The 24941-nt window shown below is 32.8% G+C and overlaps 1 protein-coding gene across 1 annotated transcript in view; it reads left to right on the top strand.

The window, feature by feature from the left end:
• The window catches only part of CARPB (Carbonic anhydrase-related protein B), a 424717-nt gene that overhangs the window by 7919 nt on the left and 391857 nt on the right, over positions 1 to 24941 (top strand). The window lies entirely within an intron of this gene.

The following is a 24941-nucleotide window of genomic DNA, read 5'->3' as shown; positions in this document are numbered from 1 at the left end:
AGAATATATTTTTGCTGATTTTCCTATTTCCAAGGACTCGATCGCGGAAGGGCTCATTAGATCCGTCGCGTAAAAAAACTAAATTTACGCGGGGTTCAATGGAAATTAAATGACACTTGTAAAGAAAAAAATATTTTAAAAATATTTTTTTCTAAACTATTTCTGTTGAATTCCACTATGATAATGATAAGCAACAAGATGCGACACAAAAATGCGTAATTTTCAACAGTTTTGTTATTGTAAGATTTTACGCAAAATGTGGTTAAAACTGCACACGTTTTGAGTTGCGATTTTAGACACAATTTATTGTAACTTTAAGCACTTTTGTGTGTATGCAAAGTACCCAAATGTGTACATAATTTTTGAATGCGTTTAATAAAACTACATTTTGATTACTGAGAAAAATTTGTTTTATTTATATAAAAACGTAAAATATTTCATTTACATATGTAATTAAAAATACTAATGAAAATAACAATATATATTTTTATATATAGACGAGTACAATCTGGTTGCAGACTTCTAAACTTTTATGATAATTAAAAATATTTATGACATTAAAAATTAAATTAAAAAGCACTATTTCGCAATATTTGTATAGACTTTTTAATTTACTTCTTATTTTAATTATGATTTATTAAAAAAATAATATCTTCACAATCTTTTGTCCGCTTCGAACAAAGAACCGCGAGCAACAAACACGTGCTAGGTGTTTTTTGAGTTTTGTTGTTTTTCTACGTGAATATTGTCCAAAAATTAATTTGCTATTGTTTGTGTTTAATTCCAAGCACATTCTGTTGCAATTGTAGTTTTTGCAACACTTTTTGTTTAGAATTAAGCATTTTATATTTAATTTCAAGCATATTCTGTTGAAACTACTGTTTTTGCAAAAATTTGTGTTTGATATTATGCATTTCCATAAATTACATTATAATTTGTTAATTATTACGCACCTCCTAAAAATCAACAAAAAATCACAGTGATTATCATTGCGATTTTCAACAAATAATTTAGAAGCAAAAAATGGGGTTTTTTATGAAAATTCAAGCATCAATTTTGGTCTTTAGACCCCAATTACTAGGAAACTATAAGGAGCACACTCAGGAGATATATATTGAACGACGTAAAATCACTATAAGCCTATCATGTGCTTTGAATATTATCTTGTTGCGCGTCCGGATTATTAAAAAAATGCAAAAAACCCCGAAATTCCGGCTCCAAAATGATAAATTTTAAGTGGGTGCAGTGGTTATATCGAAAATCATACACTAGCATCATGTTGCCGATGGAGTATTTTGTGATTCTTTCATTGGCCATAGGTCTATAAAATGTAAGGTTAAGCCTGAAATCGGAAGGGAACATAACAAACTTGTTGACTTCAACCCATTTTTACGAATTTGTCTACATTGATGCCAACACAGCTTCCACCTAAATTATTTCAATGGTCGACATTTTGGCATCCCTCTAAAGCACTTCGTACTATATAGAATATGTTAACAGTTCACGAATTCAGAATGGGTGAAACTCGGATTCATCGATTGTAAAACATTTTTGGTTTTTACCATATGTATTTGAAATATTATTCTTTCATAACATGGTCACAGGAAACCTATTTGTTTCGAAGCGTTTGCCAAAAATTAGGATAAATGACAGCGGCTGTATCTCGAGAACTCAATTTTGTCTTACTAGAAAAAATAATCTCAAAAAAAGGCTGATATATTGTTTTGAAATTTGATTAGAATATAAGATTAATGTTAAACTTTATTTCTTCTAAATTAGAAAATATGATTTAGTTGATTTTTTCCACGACATAACATTTGTCTACATATTTTATCGGTTTAACCTAATATTCTTTTAGCATATAAAAATCTGGTGTTTTAATGGTAATAAAAATCTTAAAATACTGCAATTGAGTTGCGGCCGACCGACCAATGCATGACCATAAAACACAAACACGAATTTTTCCATTTTATTCTAGTTAATGGTGATTTGATTTGAATAGGTGCTGCTGCTGGTCTTTGGTCTTTAGTGAAAATTGTGAGTTTTTAACTATGTGAGGAATTTTGTTTAAAATATTTTAGTTTGTGGACAAAATTTTTCACAATGCTATAACAAATTTTGGTTGACAAGAAAAATGCTATTAAAAGTAATTTTTTATGGAACATTTAAATTTAAATTTTCTATAAGTGGACGGACTTCAGGCGGGATTTAGGAGTTTCTCCCTTGGAGAGACTTACGCGTTCAAAATTCACCTATGTAACATTTTTATTAAGAACGGACTTAACACCAAATGGGCTTTATAAAAAGAATTGTAAAGGTCATAACGCCCAAAACTAACTTGGACTTTATGACCGCGGTCTGGATGGCCCAAGACGTATTTTGGGGTTTATGTCCGAGGGTTTATGTTTGAATAGATATAATATTTCAGTATAAATACATAAACAACATGAACTAATTTTCTTATATAAATTTATTACAAATAATGATCTTTGCTATAAATAGGCAATCAGAAAAAAAAAATCATTTGTCTAAAGCCTAAACCACACGTTCAAAAAATCAAACAGGCTATAAAGATCTTTCCGGAACTTTTGAAATAAATACTAAAAATACTCCCTATTACATGTACATCTACCTGCTAAAAAAATGCAATATAGAGTTTTTTAGTATTTATTTCAAAAGGTTCCGGCTGTTTTGGCGCTGAGCGCCTCAAATGTCCTTCGTTTGGTCATAAGAATGAATTAATTAAACCACCAATCCATTGTGCGTATACAAAATGTACATAGATAAAAATATCGTTCATACGCAATCACAATTCCTTATGAATATGACAAAATAATTTAAAAAGAAACTAAATTATTTTCACTACTTACCAACTTAAATATCACAATGTTTTGTTTTAACCCAACGCGATAGCATCTGCTGCCAACTTCATTGTTCAAATAGCTCCAAGCACCACGGCTGATAAATTCTTTGGGGAAATCAAAAGTTCATACATTTCCATTAAATCGAGTTTTTAATGTTTTATCATCATCATCATCATTGCCATCACATGGTCAATTTTTATGTGATTTACTTCAACACCACATTTGCTACTTTTTAGTTGTTGTAAAAGTTCATAACCTATTAAAAAAATGAGAAATAAAACAACAACAAAAACAAAATAAATAAAAATGAGAATGAAAACATTTATTTAGTGGTTTGCCCACTAGCAACAGGAAATAACAACCACAACAACAACAACTGTGAAAAAATATAACAAAATTAAGTGGAACATAAAAATGGCACAAAGTAAATTTGTGCTCGTTAATTACTGCTACACATACACTGTCCTGCCTTTCACTGTACACAGTCTGTAATGTTGCGACATAAATTATGGTTTACAATCTGTGTTTTTGTATTTTTTAAAGTTTTACAAAATATTGTAAACTATTTATTTGCAGTGGTGTGTGAAGTTAAAAAGTACAAGAAACAAATGAAATTGTTGAAATTTGTTGTTAGTAATTCATGTATGGGATGAAAGGTACCAAGCAATGGCCATGACGGGTTTTAACATGGTAAAGCCCAGGACTTATCTTGGTCCCTCTCTCATCTGAAGTGGACACTGACCTCCTGATGGTGTCACCTGGGGAGCTGCCTTTAACAGCCGTTAGAGGTAGTGAGCTAACATATGCCGTGCTTTCACCCATAAGAACGTTAAAAACTTGGGTTTGAGCGTCAGGTTAGTAACAATCCCCTAGAAAGAAAAGAAACACAAACTCATGCCATGGCCCCCACCGAAGACAAGGACGAGCAGACCAAAGATATAGTTTACGAGCATTAAAATGATTCTAGGCGATTTTAAAGCCAAAATTTGAAAGGGGAATGTCTTTGGTCCAACAGTCGGAAAATTCAGTCTCCATAATGTAACATCTGAGAATGGAATGGTAGTTAGCAGCACGAGATTTAAGCTTATCGATATTCATGTGCTCCCAGGCAGCCACCAGATCAAAAAAAAAAAAAAACCAAAAAAAAAACAAATAAGCAAAGGCTATAGTCGGACGGGGCCGACCATGTGATACCCTACACCACAACCTCTAGGAATTAGCTATGTGAAACAGCCTTGCACGCTGAATGTCAGGGTTCGATTCCCAGGCCTTGCCACAACAAATTTTCAACGGTGACAAAATACCCCTTAGTAATGTTGGCGATATTTACTGAGTATTTCAGCCATGAAAAACGTCTCCACAAGTGGCAACTAAGGCTCGGCGATAAAAACTAGGTCACATATCAATAACTTAATATGAATTCATTGATATAATAGCAGCCTCCCTTGTCCCTACTGTGATGTTTGTGGAACAATTTTATTAATTGTACATTTCTACAAAATAATCGACAATTGGAAAATTCACATTAATGCAACTAAAAAGCTATGCGCTACACTCTAAACATTTTGCAACAAGATGCGACACAAGTGTGAGCAATTTTAAACATTTTTGTTGAAATACGATTTTTACGCATAAAATGTTTCAAATTTAGGCACATAAATTCACAATTCAGCACACTTTATGCGTAAAAATCGTATTTCAACAAAAATGTTTAAAATTGCGCAGATCGTTTAGAGTGTATATCTGTTGAACGGAGCAACCCTCCAAACTTTGGATCTCCTAATATTTTGTTTGAAATTTTCCATATCGGTCTTCATCCACAAAAGTTTAAGTACAATTTAGGATCTGTTCGAAGATCCTTTGATCAATATTGTCAATAGATAAAAGTTTCAATTCACACAGGCTGAAGGTTAGGACAGGCCGATTTGAAAACCTTAATTTCTGATTCGTGGGATTGAACTGAGCAAAAAAGTCCGCTGGACCATATGTCTACGTTGAAAATCGAGCCTCCCGAGTTTGACTTGAAGTTTTTTATTGACGTTTTTTGGATATTTTGGCATATAGCAGCAAAACCATTGAGATTTGCTATCCAACACAAAGGCCAACATTGAAGCCAACACAATAACACTGTACAACATTTTTAAGGTGATCTTGTGCAAACAATTCAAACTGAGGATTTTTTGAAAGTACAGACCCAAACGACAAAAAACCCTAGTTGGTTTTTGTTGTGTCAGATCCAGTTCGGATTTTATGGCCCCATCTAAACATGGTTAAATATTGAGTTTTTAAAGAAATTCGGGGCTATATCTCTGAAACCAATGCGAATCTTCTTCTGACGTCTGAATCAAATTTGTAGATAAGGACAAGAATAAAATATTTGGAGAAATAATGAACTCGAAAAACTACATTTATTGCCTCAAATTTCAATATATATATATATAAAACTTCCACAATTTTTATACATTTCGCAATGTATCTCTAAAACCGTTAATTTTTTCTGAACAATTTCTTTTGGAAAAATATTCCCTGGAATGTAATACACAACTCTTCAGAACATGTCATTGTTGTAAAATGCCTCTATGCTGTTGTTTTCAGTACATTTTTCAACGACGATTTAATAAAAATGTCAATAATGTAGTAAAATCCGAGAATAAACTGTTGGTGTGCTGTGTTTGAAATTCGTGTTGTAAAAGATATGATGCAAAACACCGCTGAAACAACATGAAGTAAGCATTTTAGAGTTTTAGAATGTTCTAAAGAATTGTTGAGAACTTTATTTGGAAGATTGCAAAAGCAATGTTAAAGTATGTCTTTAAGAACTTTTGACTTGTTAATACCAATCGGGACCGTTGACGGGAACCCAACAGCAAGAAATAACTATATCATTCAGATCTTTGTAGTCACTACCGTATTATATGTAATTTTCATTCTTAAGGTTCATTTTCTTCTGATTTCTCCTATTGCATGGTGTCTAATTGGGTTTCGTTAATGTTAGAAATACAAATGTCAGTTCCTGACACAAAATAAAATTCACTTGTTTGCTTAATGTTAAAAATGTCATCACTTTTTATTTTTGTTGGAATAAATTGTATTTTTTATTTCCTCAAACAATTGCCTCTGTGTCGATTACTCAAAAAGTCACAGTATTTGAATTGAATGCGATTTATGTGTCTGTTTGTGTCGATTGTTGTGTCCTGTAATTGCCGGGTAGTTGCATAAAATTCTAGTACAAAACAATTTTTGGGGGATTTTATTTTGTATATAAATATTTTTTTGTTGTTTCTGTCGTTTTTTACGTTTCGGATGAATTGCAGCTATCATTGTGACGTTCGAGTGTTGGCATTTTATTGTTTTTGCACTGGGAGGGATGACAACAACAACAAAGATAATAGCAACAAAGCTTTACTCACACTGATAGCTTTATTTCTATTGTTGTATGATTAATGTTTATATTGAGGGCGTGTTTTTTTCAATACCCATTTTGATGATGGTGATTGAAACCTAGCCCAAGGTTTTTATTGTCGTAGGTTCGTTATGTTATCTTGATGGCAATGGATACGTATGTATATGTGAGCTAGAATGTGTGTACCCATTGCCAGACATCCATTTATATAAATAAGGATATGAATGTACGATTGTATGTTATACATGAACACTAGAGCAAAATGCTTTATGGCTTTTTGATGTACAAGTCAGATCCTTAGATGATTAGATGTAATAGTGATTGTCTAAGACATTTTCAGTATTGTAATAAAAATAATATTGTGCTGCCAGACAAATCATAATAGTGTTTATTAGAGTAGAGCATATTATGTTATAATAAAAAAAGATGTGTAACAATCACCATAAAATGGAGGATGACATATTTTTTCAAGTGACTTCTATAGTGAAAAGAAAACTGAACAGTTACATGTAAACAAAATCTGTAGACGGAAGGGTGTAATTGCCGACATCATTACCTCTATGAATAAGCATTTTCCGGATAAAAATACCATAAAAAGTTATGCTTTCAAAAAAAAGAAAATGTTATGAGTTTATTTTAGGTAAAGTCAATTTTTTTTTTGCTTCAAATATGTTTGACAGTGGATAGTGAAATTGATTACTAAGGGCAGAGGCCCCATATTTTTGTATAACATAAAACGACCTCCGAGCTACAGATAATCATGAACTTTTATTGCAAAAATTTTGAAAAAAATCGTTGGAACCAATTAAACAATTCTTCAAACAAACACGTGGAAACATACTATTTTAATTTGCCTTTTTTTCGCATTAGAAAGATTTGAAAAACAAGAACAAAATTAAACAAGTAAAAAGTCGTTAAGTTCGGCCGGGCCGAACTTTTTATACCCTCCACCATAAAATAGTCTTAATTAAAATGGAATAATTAGGGTCCTTTTACAATTTTAGGTGGAACAACTTTTCGACAATGGATAGATTCCTACTGCCTCCCACTATTGCTTAAATTACACTGTGAACACAAATGTATAACGCTAATTCCTGATGGCCCACAGGGTCCCTAACAAAAATTTCATCACGCCATAAGGCGGAAGTTCGACTCACGGCGGATCTGTCCTTCTGGGTTCATAATAAAATTCCTCTTGGGGAAGAAAGGCCTTGGTTTTTTCCCCAAGAGGAATTTTCCGTGCCCCAGACTTTCACCTCCATTTTGTTGCACAGTGTTATCTAATCTAATCTAAAAAAATGTGTTCAGCTAGGTGAAAGGTACCACCTACGGGGCTATATCAAAGAGTCAACCTATCTTTAAATTTTTTGACGGAAAAGTTTTATAGCTGTAGGGAACTTCAAGAGTCAAATTAAGGGTAGTTTCATCAAAACAATGTAGACCCTCAAAAATGGACCCATGTTGACGAATTTTAGTGAAGAAATTTCGTGACCACTGAAAATTCCCGAAAATCGGGAGGTACAGTTATATGGGGGGATATACCAAAACATGAGCCTATATTGACGATTATTTTTGAATAGACAAAATTGTAGCTAAAATTTTCAAAATACCGATCATTACAGTTAGTTCGGTTAAAAATTGCAGCTAAAATTCTCAAAATACCGAAAATCGGGAGAAACCGTTATATGGGGGCTATACCAAAACATGGACCTATGTTGACGATGTTTCATTGGAGATGTTTTATGTCCACTGAGAACTTCCAATGTCAAATTACAGCTATTTCGGTTAAAACTGAAGCTAAAATTCTCAAAATACCGAAAATTGGGAGGTACCGTTATATGGGGGCTATACCAAAACATGGACCTATGTTGACGATGTTTGTTGGAGATGTTTCATGACCACTGAGAACCTCAAATGTCAAATTGCAGATAGTTCGGTTACAAATTGTGGCTAAAATTCTCAAAATACCGAAAATCGGGAGGTACCGATATATGGGGGCTATACCATAACATGGTCCTTTGTTGACGATGTTTCGTGGAGATATTTCATGGCCACTGAGAACCTCAAATGTCAAATTGCAGATAGTTCGGTTAAAAATTGTGGCTAAAATTCTCAAAACACCGAAAATCGGGAGGTACCGTTATATGGGGACTATACCAAAACATGGACCTATGCCCATATCCTTTGGGATATAAGTTTGTTGATCGCTAAGACCCCAAAGTGCCAAATTATAGCTAATTCGGTCTGCAAATGTGGCGAAGAACGTCAAAATACCTCAAATCCGCAGGTACCGTTGTATGGGGGCTATACCAAAGAGTGGACCGATATAGCCCATCTTCGAACTTGAAAAGACCGAAAAAAGACCCTCGGGTGCAAAATTTCAGCACTCTATCTCAATTATTGCGGACGCTAGAGTGATTACAACAGACGGACAGACGGACAGACGGACATGGCTAGATCGTCTTAGAATTTTATCCTGATCAAGAATATATCACCAATATTTTTGAAAATTTAACATAGCTGATGCCAAGGTTTACCCTTTTAGAACACGCGACTTGTGATTGTATATTATACAAATTAAATGTTTATGGATAAAATGAAATGTTTTTGGACGTGGCAAAAAAAAATTGGCCTCAAAATTTAATTTGCGTGGAAGCTGTGGCTATATTTATGTTAGAAAATGGGTAAAAATGGGTTGAAGCCAACGTGTCTTTTTTTGTTTTCTCTCGATTTGTGAGTAAACCACACTTCTCACGATTTTCCTGTCAAAGTAAAAGTAGAAGCCAACTAAATAAGGATAATCTCACTAATGTATAACTTTTCAAAATTTCATCAGCGTCTACCAATAAATGACGCTGACATTTCGAAGCCAAATTTACTGTGTTTTTTGACATTTTCTTCTAGTCGGGTTCCGCAAACAGATTTTTCAAAAAGGCTTTAATAGGATTATAGTACTTGCGATTCTGAGCTTTTTGATACGTATATCGTGAATGTAGCCTCCACAGCTTCACAGAAATATGTATCGAAATGACGAAATTTTGTGTGAATATTTTTCTAAAAATCATATTATTCGGGCCTAATTTTTACAATTGTCATCCGATTTCCTCGTACTTGATTGCACATTTTAGTTTTTTACGTTCCGAATCTAATAAATCATTCTCCGTGAAAATCCATCCACTAAAACGCGAGTTACAAGAAAATCCAAAGTAGAAAAATCACCTAAAATTGTTTTTGGAAATATCGCGTATTTTATCGCGTTTTCTGCGGTTCGTTTCCACTGCAATGAAACAACTATTACAGCATCTTTGTTTTAGCGGAAACAGAGATTTGAAAACTTCACTGATAAGGGAGCTACATTCATTTTATCCCAAAAAATAGTGTGTGATGCTACATCCACGGTTCTTCGTTGACCGCCTTGAAATAGATATATATCGATGTAGATTTTTATGGTGGACACTGAAATCGGATGCGGACAAAAAGCATACGCACTCCGCGCAAGTTAGCGACGTTATATAGGTTTTTAGGCACTAAGATGCAGCCGATGCTACATCTTAGCCTCCAAATTAAATTTCGAAAACTATATTCAAATTAAAAGATACGGTATTACTGTACATGAAAATCATATGCGGACAAACTGATTTTGATAATTACGCGATTTACACGTATTTAAAAATGCATATAAATAAAAATGGGTTATTTGACCTCTATTTCCATTTCAGAAGCTTTGGCATATATCCCCATCAACCCAATTAGCTTCCCTAATGGGAAAGCTTTAATATGAATGTCAATAAAGCAAAATCCGTCTATTTTGTTGGGAGATTTAAGCAAAATGAAGGAAGTATTCCTATAAATTTTTACAATATTTTCTACTACATAATGCATGTGAAAAATATTTTTTTTAAACAAAAAATTATTTTTTTGTCCGAAATATGTGCTTATTTTGGCTGTAACATCCAAACTATAACACCAATCTGTATGATTGTAGTCTCATTTGATTTGCCGTGAAGTTTGGATCCACAACAATTTTTTTTGTAATTTTATGACCACTAAATGGGCCTTAATTTTGAAAAAAGTAGACTTATATTCAATAATTTATCAATTTTATGTACATTCTGTGTAACATTTTGCAGGTATTATGCAATCTACTCGCTGAAGTAACTTCGAGAGAACTTTTTTGTAACAATTGTGCTCATTAAAATAATTAGCGTTTTTATAATATTTTCTTTCTTAAAAAGCGAAATAAAAGCGCCATAACTTTTGTCCGCAACAACCAAAAATTGGCTCGCGACCAGATTCGTACTCGGAATTTTTTTCTTAACCTACATATCAAAAATCGTTGATGTAGCGCGAAAAAAATTTATCCTTTTTTTCTGAAATGGAATATGAAATAATTGACAATATTCTTGATATATACTTTATAGGGTCGCAAATGATTACTTCGATGTGTTACAAACAGAATTACAAACTTAATATACCCTCCATACTATGGTGGAGGGTATAAAAAAAGTTGAACCCTGATCTTGAATTTCTCTGCAAATTAATTTTAGTTTTTGATTCACCGGAAGGTTGACATTGTTACCTGTCGAACAAATTATGAAAATATCTTTATCCATTTAAAAATTACAGAATTTTGATAAGGAGAAACCGATTCTGATCCCGATGAACAGTGGTTGGCCACTGTGGACAAATATAAAATATATAGCAAAGGGCGTAAATATATCCCAATATTTCATGTTTTGGGCTTACTTATATTCGTCTAAATACCAAATGTATTGAACAACTAAATGCTTTAGCGTCCTTAATAAAATTTGCCCATTGCATTTCCAATCAACAATATTAATACATACACGAAGTTAAATACAGTTTTGTATAATTGTACTCGATTACATGCCTGATTAGGCAAATAGTATATGATGAATGAATGATTTATACATATGTATTAAAGTGTGTAATAACAATATTATAATACAAAAAATGACATATGTTTAATCACACGTCTGGGAGGAAGACAATGAAGTTAAATTCCATGTATCATTATATTTTATTGGCCTTCAGTAGTGGCAATTATGAACGGCCAAATAATAAAATATGAGAATAATATGAAAGTCATTGTCAGGGACAAATTTATTGTTAATGACTTTTGGAAAGTATTTGATTTGTTATAACTTATGATTTGAATGATTCGGAAAGGGTGGTCGTTAAATCTTAATGTGAAGTGTAACACAATTCTCATAATGATAATAACTAAAGATAATAAAATGACAGACAATTAGTAAAGAAAATGAGTAGTTTATGTTAAATTCATGCTCACACATAATTGGTCTGTTCCAGAACTGCAAGAATCTACTAATTTGTATTATTTTTTTCGATAACATAAAGGAAAAAATGTTATCGTAGTAAAAAATAGTAGCTTCTTACAGGTTCTGGAACAGAGCAAATATGCTTCGAAATTTTTTATTGGCTTATTTTAGAACGGTACCTCTTACAATTAAAGAATATTTTCCAAAAAATTTCGCTTCGATGGAAGAAAAATTGGCTGAGATATGAGTGTCGGAAGGACAAAATTCATTGTAACATAACAACTTTTTAAACGTTCTTTCGAAATGGCATTTTTGAAAGCGGTGACCACTGTAGCTTGAAAACTGATGACCCAGTCTTCAAATGTCTTGTCCTTGTTATTAATCTTGACGGAGTTATGGCGAAAAACTGTAAATTTTTGTACGTTAAAATCCAAATTTTCACTTTGACTTCATCATTTTCTGAAAATGAAAATTTTTTTAGTTCCCTTTAGTTTGTTAGGTTCTTAATATATCGCTCATTTACTCAAAGAGTGACAAACTAATAAACTAATAATAATCTCAAAAAATCGAGTTTCGAGGAAAATGAGTTTTAAGTTGGCGATTAAAATATGATTTCTCAATTAGAAAAAAAACAAAAAATAAAGGAACTAATTGGACCATATTTTGCAATCAGCTTGCCAGACAACAGTGTTAAATTTCTGTCCAAGATCAAGCAAGATTTGAAGTGTTTTAGTGCGTCATAAACTCGAAAAACTTTTTGAATTATGTCAAACTTGTAGTAGCTGTAACTTTTTGAGCTTAAGAGATATCGACATGAAAATTTGACACAAGGTAAAGTAGAAGTCCCAGAATAAATAAAAATTTCTAACTCAGAAAACACATTTTTTGAGTTATGCCACTCTTTGAGTAAATGAGCAATATGCTGATCGGTTTATTAGTTTTGAAACTACCTACTGTACCTCTTTAAACAGCTTTGGTAAAAACAGTGTTTTGTAGGCGGGCATTTGTTGGAAAACTGGGCACAGTAGGTAGTTTTCAAAAAAAAAAAACAAAAAAAAAAAAAAAAATAAATAAATAAATAAATAAATAAATAAATAAATAAAAACAAAAATTAAAAATAATAAAAAGTAATTTAAAAAATTAAGATACAATGTTGTATCTATAAATGCACTAGAAACTAGAAAATAATTGTTCGCTTAGCCTAAATAATTATATTCTTCTTCATGATGGAATCTTTTAAATAAAACGCTTGCCGTTTTATTTTGTCACCATTTTTAATTTAAATGCAAGCGTTTTATTTTATTTAGTAAATTAATTTTTTTAACCACTGAGAATCCCATAACCAAATTACAGCCAATTTAGACCGAAAATGTAGATACAAAATTTAAAATGCCTGAAATCGGGTGGTACGGCTACATGGGAGATATACCAAAACCTTGACCTATGTCCAAATTTTTTAGTGGGGAAGTTTCTGTACCATTGGAAACTCCAAATGACAAAGTACAGCCAATTCGGACTAAAAATGAAGATAAAATCCCCAAAATACCTAAAATCGGGTGGTACTGCTAATGGGGGCTAAAGGAAATAATGGACCCATATTGGTTTTGGTTTCATATTCATGTATTGACATCCAAATATGAAAAGTGTGCAAAGTTTTAGTTCGATTGGTCAACCGCCACTGTGTGAAAAATGAGTTACTAGATTTGAACTAAACAGACAGCAATGCAAGTTAAATAAAAATTGTAAAAAGCGTTAAGTTCGGCCGGGCCGAACTTTTCATACCCTCCGCCATAAAATATTCTGAACTAAAACGGAATAATTATTTTTTTGTCCTGCCCACAATTTTGGGCTCAGATATTTTGTGACCAAATAAGGTAAACATTTAGGGCTAGATCAAAGTGTGGACTTATGTTGACCAATTTTGGTGGAAATGTTTTGTGATCACTAGGAACCTCAACAGTCAAACTACAGGTAGTTCGGTCAACAAATTTAGCTAAAATCCTTAAAAAAATCGAAAATCGGGAGGTACCGTTCTATGGGGGGCTATACTAAAATGTGGACCTATGTCGACAGTTTTTCGGTGGTGATACCGTTATATGGGGGCTGTACCAAAACGTGGACCATGTTGACAGTTTTTAGTTGAGACGTTTTGTGGCCACTGGGAATCTCAGACGTCAATCTACTGGTAGTTCGTTCAAAAAATGTAGCTAAAATCCTCAAAAAATCGAAAATCGGGAGGTACCGTTCTATGGGGGCTATACCAAAATGTGGACCAATGTTGAAGTTTTTCGGTGGTGATATTTTATGACCACTTGAAAGCTCAAACGTCAAATTACAGATAGTTCGGTTAAAATTGTAGCTAAAACCCTCAAAATAGCGAAAATCGGGAGATACCGTTATATAGGGGCTATACCTAAACATGGAAATATGTTTACAGTATAGGAACCTTAAATGTAAAATTACAGCTAGTTCGGTTAAAATTGAAGCTAAAACCCTCAACATACCGAAAATCAGCAGGTACCATTATATGGGGGTTATACCTAAACAGGAAATCATGTTGGCAGTTGTAATATTGTGACCCCTAAGAACCTTAAATATTAAAACATGGACCTATATTGACATTTGTTGGTGGAGTTGTGTTATGACCCCTAGGAACCTTAAATGTCAAATTACAGCTAGTTCTATTAAAAATTGTAGCTAAAACCCTAAATATACTGAAAATCGAGAGGTACCGTTATATGGGGTCTATATCTAAACATGGACCTATGTTGACAGTTTTTGATGGAGAACCTCAAACTACAGTTTGTTCGGGTAAAAATTGTAGCTTAAACCCTCAAAATAGCGAAAATCGGGAGATACCGTTATATAGGGGCTATACCTAAACATGGACATATGTTTACAGTCTAGGAACCTTAAATGTAAAATTACAGCTAGTTCGGTTAAAATTGTAGCTTAAACCCTCAAAATACCGAAAATCAGCAGGTACCATTATATGGGGGTTATACCTAAACAGGAAATCATGTTGACAGTTGTTGTTAGAGTAATATTGTGACCCCTAAGAACCTTAAATATTAAAACATGGACTTGTTGGTGGAGTTGTGTTATGACCCTTAGGAACCTTAAATGTCAAATTACAGCTAGTTCGATCAAAAATTTTATCTAAAACCCTAAATATACTGAAAATCGAGAGGTACCGTTATATGAGGACTATATCTAAACATGGACCTATGTTGACAGTTTTTGATGGAGAACCTCAAATTACAGTTTGTTCGGGTAAAAATTGTAGCTTAAACCCTCAGAATACCGAACATCGGGATGTATCGTTATATGGGGGCTATACAAAAATTGAACGATATAGCCCATCTTCGAACTTGACCCGCCTATGGAAAAAAGATACTTGGGTGCTAAAATCTAGCCCTCTAGCTCGATTTTTGCGGACGCTAGAGTGATTACAACAAACGGACAGACGCACAAGTCTAGATCGACTCAGAATTTTATCCTTATCAAGAATAAATGTACATATATACATTATAGGGTCGCAAATGATTATTTCAATGCGTTACAAACGGAAAAACAAACATAATATACTCTTCATACAATGGTGGAAGGTATAAAAAAAAGATCCGAAAGTAGCACAAGGTGTGACCTTTCAAATAGATTTTTTTTTAAAACTTTGGTAGTTTTTTTGTAAAAAGTAGACAGGTGAACCTTGAACGCTTCTTCTTCCGTTTGACTTCTTTTGACCCACAAGTTTGTAACACATCGAAATAATTTCCCGAGGGATTAAAGGATCGAAATATGTGAAAACCTTTTGTAAGGGAAATACATAACAACATATTATATTAAATACTCCTTTATTTCGTTGGTGAAGGTTGTCAAATGACGAAGATATCGAATATATCCATTCCAATTTTTTATTTTTATACCCTCCATCATCGACCTTGATCAGCATACAATTCTCAGTCGAAATAGCCATGTCCGTATGTTGAAATCAAGATACAGATAGCAATTTTTAAGATAGAGTTTTATAATTTGGTAAAGGAGTTTCTATTACTACTAGGATTTTCAATATTGAAAATTGGCTATATTGGTCCACGTTTTGATATAGCACCCATAGAACAGTACCTTCCGATTTTCGGTATTTTTAAAGTTGTGGCCTCAATATCCCCACGCAAGGGCTGGTATTTAATCTTCGTTCGGGTATAGAACTTTCCATCTAAAATTTGTTGGTATAGGTGCACGTCGTATAGTCCCCATAGAACGGTACCTTCCGATTTTCAGTATATTCAAGATTTTTGGCTTAATATCCCACCGGAATGGCTGAAACTTGGTATTTAGTCTTCGTAAGGGGTATAAAACTTTTCACCTCAAATTTGTCGGTATAGGTCCTCGTCTTCACATAGCCCCCATAGAACGGTATCTTCCGATTTTTTGTATTTTGAATTTTGTGGCTCAATGTCCCCCCGCAATGGCTGAAACTTGATCCTTAGTCTTCGTTGGAGATATAGAACTTTCCATATGAAATTTGTCGGTATAGGTCAACGACTTAATATAGCACCCGATGAGCGGTACCTCCCGATTTTAGGTATGTTGAAGGCTGTGGCTCAATATCCCCCAGAAATGGCTGAAATTTGATCTTTAGTCTTCGTTGGAGGTATAAAACTTTCCATCTGAAATTTGTCGGTCCACGTCATATAGTCCCCATAGAACGGTACCCTCAGATTTTCGGTGGCTCAACATCCCCCCGAAATGGCTGATATTGGATGGTTAGTCTTCGTTGGAGGTATAGAACTTTCCATCTGGAATTTGTCGGTCCACGTCATATAGTCCCCATAGAACGGTACCCTCAGATTTTCGGTATTTTGAAGGTTATGGCCTCAACATCCCGCAGATTTTTTGAATTTTGTATTCAGTCTTCATTGCATGTTAAATACTTTCCACCAGAAATTTGTCGGTATATGTGTTAATATAGTCTTCATAGAACGGTACTCACGGATTTTTGATATTTTAATAGTTTTAGTCACTGCTACAAGACATTATAATAGGTGCAAAACATTCCTTGCAAAAAATCAATTTTGCCAAAGGTCCACTCCGCTTTTTAGGTTGTCTGTTGGAACAAAGCATTTGGCTCCTCTTTTGTACATATTTCCAGCAGAAGCAAATTAGCAGACATCAGCTTTCTTCAATAAGTTTTACACGTTCTTTTCTCAAAAAATCCGTATGTTTATGTATTTCCGTACATTTCATGTAAGTTATTACTTATGTATGAAATACGGATGGATAATCATAAGATTATGATTTTTTACAACTTGATATTACTGTATGATATTTTAAAGACGTTTGCATAACATTAGGTAAAATCTTTATTATAAGATGATTCCAGAAAAATCTAGTAAGAACATCAAAATTTAGAAACTCGTCGATTGAGTTAATTTTTAAATTTTTTTGCCCGCTTTATGATCAAAAACGTCAGTTTTTAAACCAAAAATTTAAATTTTGACTTTTTCTGTCCACCATTTCAGTAAAATCTAAAACATGTTACAAAATGGATAGATATGGGACTAGATTTGTATGGCCTTGATAAGCCTACAAAATATATGACAAACGGTTTATTAGTTTTGGAGCTAGAGTTGGCACCACAAAACGCTTTTATAAAAACAGGTTTTCGTAGACAGTATTTTTTCAAAAAACCTCGCATATAATTTTCAACAGAAAATTCAGAAAGCATTTTATGTTATACTCTTTCAAAAGAAGAAAAAATCAACCAAAAAAAGTTTTTAAAAAAGTTTACTCAAATTTCGAAGTACAGAAAATCATGATATTCTTATGACAATATATCGGTAACTATCCTACCATAAATACCTCATATTTAGTTTCGCGATTTTCCCCGCGAAACAACCAGAAATGCACTTCAAAGTTCAACTTTTTATTCATTCAATAGCTGCGATTGTTTGCGAATCTTAGTAATGTGTAATATTTTTCAGTATCATATCGGAAATGAATTTTTCAAAAGTAGAGGGAAGAACTGACATTAGAAGTCATTGTTGGTTAAGTTTTGAACAAAATGAAGACTATTCCGGCTGAATTGATTCATACTATAAAAAAAAACTCACATATCATATGTTTTCGCAGGACTTCGTAAAGTACCTTAAACAAAGCATATTTACACCACATGCTTTTAGTTGATCGATTCATTTGCGTAAGAAGATAAGATTAATGAAACTAAATCCAAAAAATTCAAAAATATGTTTTATATTTTTTGGATTATCCTTTGTTAATGTATGTTTGGGTGTCAAGCGGATAGGGCCAAAGCAGGGACTTATGCTGCAAATTGTTTTTATTTTAGAACATTTTTCATACCCTCAATACTAATTGTCAAGTATACCGATCTCAGTTGGCAAAAATTTCCCAACACCTTCGAGATACCTCAAATGTGGGACTCTTCATATGGGGGCTATAGCAGAAGTGACCCTATGTTGCTAATATTTCGAATAGAGGTTTTCTATATACTAAGGACATAAAATACTAAAATACAACCAAATGGGTTGGAAAGTGTGCCTGGATTCTTTAAAATATGCCGTAACGGCTGGTGACGTTCAATTGGGGCTACACCAAAACGCTAACCTATATTAAAAAAATTTTGTACACAGGTTTTATATCTTCTGAAACCTCAATAAACTAATTTGCAGAAAAATCTATTGAAAAATTAAAGAAAAACATAAAAACCGTCGTCACCTTTACATGAGCGCTATAGGAAACCGCGGGTCTATGTGGCACATATTGAGCCCGATACTACCTACCATTATAAGAAACATTTGTGCAAAATTTTGGTAACCTATGTCCTTTACATTAAAAGTTATTAGTAAAGTTCCACTAAAGTGCTCATATTTCGTATTGTGAGGCGTAAAGATTTTCGTACGGGGAAAGTTCCTTTCAGAATATACTCGGAAAAAAGCTGTATATTGTTGCTATTTTTCAATATAAGATTCAGTAGAAATAACATAAATATGAATGTTACTTTTATTTATTTTCTGTAATTGAGTATTAACGAACATTCTAAAGAATATGTTAGGAAAAACAAACAGATTAGCCTATATTGGCCAAATATAGGAAAAAGTTAAATATTTGTCCACATTTAATTCATTTTTAGTGGTGTAGGAATTTACCCTCGGAGTAGACTCGGAGTCGGAGACGGAGTCGTGAAAAAAACTGGCCTTGAGTCGGAATCGGAGTCGAGCCAAAAATTCCTCTACTCCGAAACCTTGGACACAACCACAATATCAGAAACCGTTTATACGATAAGTGTAAGTTTCCTGATTTTGTCTCAGTTTGCCTCGTGTTATTTTGGTTAAAACGTAGTGGAAAACATTTAAAAAACACGAATCTGAAATAATTTTGCCGATAGTTAATGTCACTACATTGATAAGAGTGGGGTATTATTGTTATATGACACGGTGCGCCTTAACTAAATTTAAATGAAAGGTGCTTACACCTGGGAAGTTATTGCGGTTTCTGAAACTACAATGTTTATAGATGAGAAAAATAAAAAAATATCGCCATAGGGATTTTCGAATAAATCAAAACAAATCAAAGTTGACATTTTAGGGTTTGTTTAGGTTTTCACGATTTTGCTTGGAAACCGCTAGGCATATCGAAATGGGATTAAAGAAAATGTTGTAGCAGTGAAAATTCTCTACAAGATTATTCTTTATGATGTTGTCGTAGGTATTGCTATTTTCGAGATATAGAACTGCAAATTGGGACAGTGCACTGACTGTATCGCCTCCTTATAAAACAATGTCATGACTGTAATTTCCCAACTTAAACTTATATATCTCAACAAAATACAAAAGACAATCTTTTAGAAAATTTTCACAGCTTTAAGATATTCTCCAGTGCCGTTTCGGTAAGTCTTGCCATTTTGAAGCAAAATCGCCAAAACCTAACAAAAAAACCTAAAAATGTGACCTAAACTTCTATATCTCAAAAATGGTAAAACCTAGGAACAAATCATAAAGGTCGATCGTGTAAAGAATTTTCACACCTACAACATTTTCTTTAGCCCCATTTCGATAGAACTTGCGGTTTCCAAGTAAAACCTCGAAAATCTAAAATAAACCTAAAAATATCAACTTTGACCGCGATTTTTTTAAAAATTCCTTAAGAGAATCTTTCTTGTTTTTGGATTTTTCTCATCTATGTGTAAGCGGTTTTCATTCAAAGTTAGTTAAGGTGCACCCTACATGACATTGTTTTATAGGGGGCCATACTTAGTTTCAGTACATTGCACAGTGGATCCGCCCATTGGCCAAAAATAAGAAAATGGATGTCAAAATTTTGGTACAACATCTGGCAACTCTGACAGCTATGACATGGACCTTTTTAAAAATATATTAGTTTTTTTTTATCATTCGAACGCGATCTTCTTAAGAATAGCTTCAAAAATCGGAACATTTGTCTAATATTTTTTGTTGTGAGTACAACCTATATTTGAAGTGCAAGTAAATATATTCAAAATATCGCGAAACTAATACGTATAGCAATATAATATAGTAGATTTTTAAGGAGGAGGTAATAGCTTAATTTTCATTAAAAAATAGTGTTTTGGCGTGTTTTGGAATTCTAGTTAGCTGCATATTTTCTTAGTGTATTTTGTAATGTCAATTCGATCATATACTTAAATTTGACATATGGTTTTAGTCATGATGCCCACCAGTGCCTACTTCGGGAATAATTTTCCAAAGTAGGTCATGGGCTTAAGATTATTCAGTATTAAAATCAGCTGCCATCTAGTGCCGGACTATAAATGGTGGGTCACTGACTAAAGCTGCCCTAGAATAGGGTTTCAATGGATATATTATTTATTTATTTATTTATTTATTTATTTCAGTCTTAAGAATATTATAAAAGTATTCCTTACAGACTATGCCTGAATATATTAAGTGTTATATAAATTTAATTAAAATTTAGTAGAGAAATAAATTTAATCAAATTTTGTAGCAAAATATAATTTGAAAGATTCTTTTGAAATGCTAAACTCTATATATTGTTTATATTTCTTTTGAAAATTTATGCCAATAGCATTAATATAACAAAAAGCTCTTGTCAGTGGACTGTGAAGAGCATAGTTAACGCGATGAAGTGGAACATTAAATACATTGATGTATCTCATTTGCCTAGGAGGTACATACAGCGGTATAAGCGACAACAAATCAGGCGAGTCAATAGCGTTGTTAATTATATCAAAAACAAAAAGAGCAGAATGCAAGTTCCGTCGCTGCTCCAACGTTTGCAAGCCCAGCAGTAAACATTTTGATGCATATGCTTCATGATCATTAAACGTAAATGTTCTTAGAGCAAATTTGATAAAAACACGTTGCAATCTTTCAATTCGAGATATTTGAGTTTTAAACAGTGGATCCCATATAATAGAGGCGTATTCAACTTTAGATCTAACATAAGATGTATAAATAACTTTCAGAGTATATGGATCTGAAAAGTTATAGCAATTTCTTTTAAAAAAGGCCAACATTCTATAGGCCTTCGGCAGAATATAGTCTATATGTGGTTGGAAAGACATGCACGAATCAAAAACAACACCCAGATCTCGAATTGATGTAACTGTTGCCAAAGTATAATTACCCAATGTAAACTTACACTGAATAGGATGACTAATTTTATGAAAGGAAATGTGGAAGCATTTTGTAATATTAAGCGATAATTTATTATTCCGGCACCATAAAACAAGATTATCTAAGTCTAGTTGTAAACCAACAGCATCAGACAGAGAATTTATTTGACGAAAAATCTTAAGGTCATCAGCATATAGTAGAAATTTGGAATTTTGGAAACATAGTGCAATATCATTAATAAATAAATTAAACAACAGAGGCCCCAGAATACTTCCTTGAGGCACTCCTGATGTTTGTAGATAAGGATTAGATAGAAGTCCACCAACATCAACTCTACAAATTCTGCCGGATAAATATGATGAAACCCAACGTAGAAATGTCGAGTGAAACCCTAAACATTTTAATTTAGATATTAATATAGAATGCGGTACTTTATCAAAAGCTTTTGAAAAATCCGTGTATATTGTATCCAATTGACTACCTTGCTCCAGTGAAGAAATACAATGCTCACTGAACACTGTAAGGTTAGTAACTGTAGATCTACCAGAGTAAAAACCATGCTGATTAGGCGTAATAATAGCTTTAGTTAAGAAAAATATTTTTTTGTAAATAATATGCTCAAAAACTTTAGAAATGCAAGTCAATTTTGATATTGGCCTATAGCAAGTGACATCACTTTTTTCCCCATCTTTGAAAACTGGTGTTATTAGTGATGTTTTCCAACATGATAAAAATAAACCATCTTTAAGCGAAAGATTAAATATATGAGTAATAGCATAGCTAATACTATTAGAACAATTTTTTAAAAAATAAGAACATAAACCGTCAGAATCAGATTTAAAACTGCACTTAATTTCATTTATTGCATCAAGGACCTCATCTTTGTAAATCTGCATGCAACCTAAGTTAATATTAGGTTCAATTATATGACCTTCATCATAATTTGACGAAGGAGGCTCAAAGTTGGATTTAAAAAATTCTGCAAAAAAATTCACTGTATCTACACCCGACTGTGAAGTTTTTCCGTTGAAGTTAACATTCGCTGGAATATCAGTATGTTGAAGTTTTGACTTTATAAAAGACCAGAATGATTTAGGATTTGATTTGATTTCATTTTCCTTATTAAGAAGGAATTGCTTATAAAGAAAATTGTTCATAATGAACAAACATATCCCTATCCCGAGGGTCATTGAACTTTTTGAATCTCTTTTGAAATTTGTTTCGGAGATTTTTAATTTCTTAAGATTTTTGTTGTACCACGGCTGTCTGTACTTCTTACATTCCATTAAAGGCACGTATTGAGAAAGAATATTCACTGTTGTATTTAAAAAGATATTATAACACTGTTCCAAAGGATAATCAGCGAATAATGAATCCCAATTAAGAGAATCTAATATAATGTTTAGCATGTCAAAATTACAGTTCTTAAAATTGAAATTTGGAGAATTACATGAAGAGGTAAATTGTAGATATTCAAAAGAATCAATTTCAATAGCAAGTGGGTTATGATGGGCATTAGGTGGGGAGATCATAATTAATGGCTCAACAAGTTTATATTTGCAATCAATAGAAACAAAAACAAGATCAAGAAGTCTGTGCAATTGATTAAAAATGTAATTTATTTGAACTAAGTTCATGCCAAGAAATGTGTCTATGAGATTAATTTCATGCTCTTTGGTTATATTAATAGAAGATAAAAAATTACTATTATCGAATTGAGTCCAACTAACATTAGGCAGGTTGAAATCCCCTAAAACGCATATAAAAGATTTCTGATGAATATCCCCATCCAATGCCGAGATATTTAAAACATGTTTATCATAAATACTTCCTGGACTACCAGGTGGAATATACGAAACACATAAATAAAGCTTGATATTAGCTCCACAAATACATACAATCAGCTGGTCGAGTAAACCGTCATCAGTATCCAATGCTTGAAGGGAAGACGTATAATTGCGTTTTACAGCTATAAGAACTCCACCTCCTCTTGAACAACCAGTAATATAAGCATTTCTGTCCTTTCGATAAACATTGTATAGATTGACATCAAAAAATTCAGCAGTGAAAAAATCAGGATTTAGCCACGTTTCAACCAAAACAATGACATCATAATCGACTTGTGATGAAAACTCAAAAATATCTTTTGATTTTGTGGGCATACCAGATACATTTTGATAGTATATTGATTAGGGTTATGACTTTTTTACAACCTCATATCCCTGTATCATAGCGTGATGAGTTTTGCCATAAGTTTACATAAAATCTTAATTATAAGGTGATTCGGTGAAAAAACCTCACGCACAAAATGATTTTAAAATTTGAATTTATCAAAATTATGGACAATTTTTGAAGTCACTGTAAGTAGATATACAATTGAAAATAAACTTTAGATTCACATGAAATGATTAAACTGACATAACATTTATTTCTCACTAATTTTCTTCAATTCTGAGAATCGTAAAAATGTCATAAACGCTTTTATTCAAAAATATAATTTTTTAACAAAAAACAAAAAATTTAAAATTTTTTCAAAGTGACTTTTTTCGCGACTTTTTTAATATTTGAATGAAATAAACGTTATTATAGTTATAAGTAGGCATATATTTATTCATTCGCGCAACAAAAAATAATTTTTTGAAAAAAAAAATTTTTTCATTTCATATATTTTTTCAAAAAATTATTTTTTTAAATCGATTTGTGCGTGAACTTTTTTTATATTTCAATTGAATAAACGATAGCATAGTGATTAATAGGCAAAAGTTCATTCATCCCTGCTACAGGAAATCATTTTTGAGGAAAAATGTCAAAAAGTCATAACCCTAATATTGATATCCCTTGATTGGCATTAACTATGTTTGCTGCTGTTGCATTGGATTCTTCTGAAAATTTACGAAAGGCCGCACCTTGATGTCAATAGGCCAAAGACTTGGATCCAAAATTTTATTATAAAAGCAGGCGGAGATTCCAAATTTAAAGTTCACTTTTTTTAAATTAGCTGTATTAACATCTTTCTTTATGAGCATGAAACATTGCATGTGTTCTTTAGCAATTTTTGATTTATTTGCAACATAATTAATAATTTGTTCGCCAGAAACACTTGGCTTGAAAGATGATAAATGCACCCATTTTTTAGACTTTATGATTTCCAGCTCTGTCGGCTCCGAGCTCGAACCAAAAACAACGTTGCGCCTTCTACGTGTGCGTCGTCTCTGCACTTGGGTAAATCCGTCAGTTTGGTGAGAGACAGTATCAAACATGTCATTCTGAACATCACGAGCATCAAACATTTCTTCACCCACGTCATTTGCATTGTTTCCTTCAGTATGCGTTGACGACAAAGAAGAACACGACAAAGCAGGTATAATAACTCTCCTGTTTAGTTCACCAGACTTAGCTTGAGGTTTTTTTGTTGTTTGGGGTACAACAAAAGCATCGCTATCTTTTGATGATTGAGCACTATTTTGATGAGTGTCTTTTTTATTGACATTTCTTTGATTCTCTTGTTTGCCATTATCCACAATATGTTGTTGCAATTCAAGCAACTGAACAGAGATTGTTGATTTAATAAGCTCTCTAAGCTCTCTCACTTCAACAGTTAAAGAAGAGACATGGGAAATTAAATTAGATGTTACTTGTAAACAATCTTTGCAATTAAAAACGATATTCGGATTCGATAAGAATAGTTCACCATATTTTTCATCAACTCTGGCACAGAAAAGATGATATCTGGCTCTACATA

Source organism: Musca autumnalis, unplaced genomic scaffold (assembly GCF_047663935.1).
Source record: "Musca autumnalis isolate F117 unplaced genomic scaffold, ASM4766393v1 scaffold_3, whole genome shotgun sequence".
NCBI lineage: Eukaryota > Metazoa > Arthropoda > Insecta > Diptera > Muscidae > Musca > Musca autumnalis.
The sequence above is the reverse complement of the archived record's forward strand: the minus strand, read 5'-3'. Positions and strand labels throughout refer to the sequence as shown.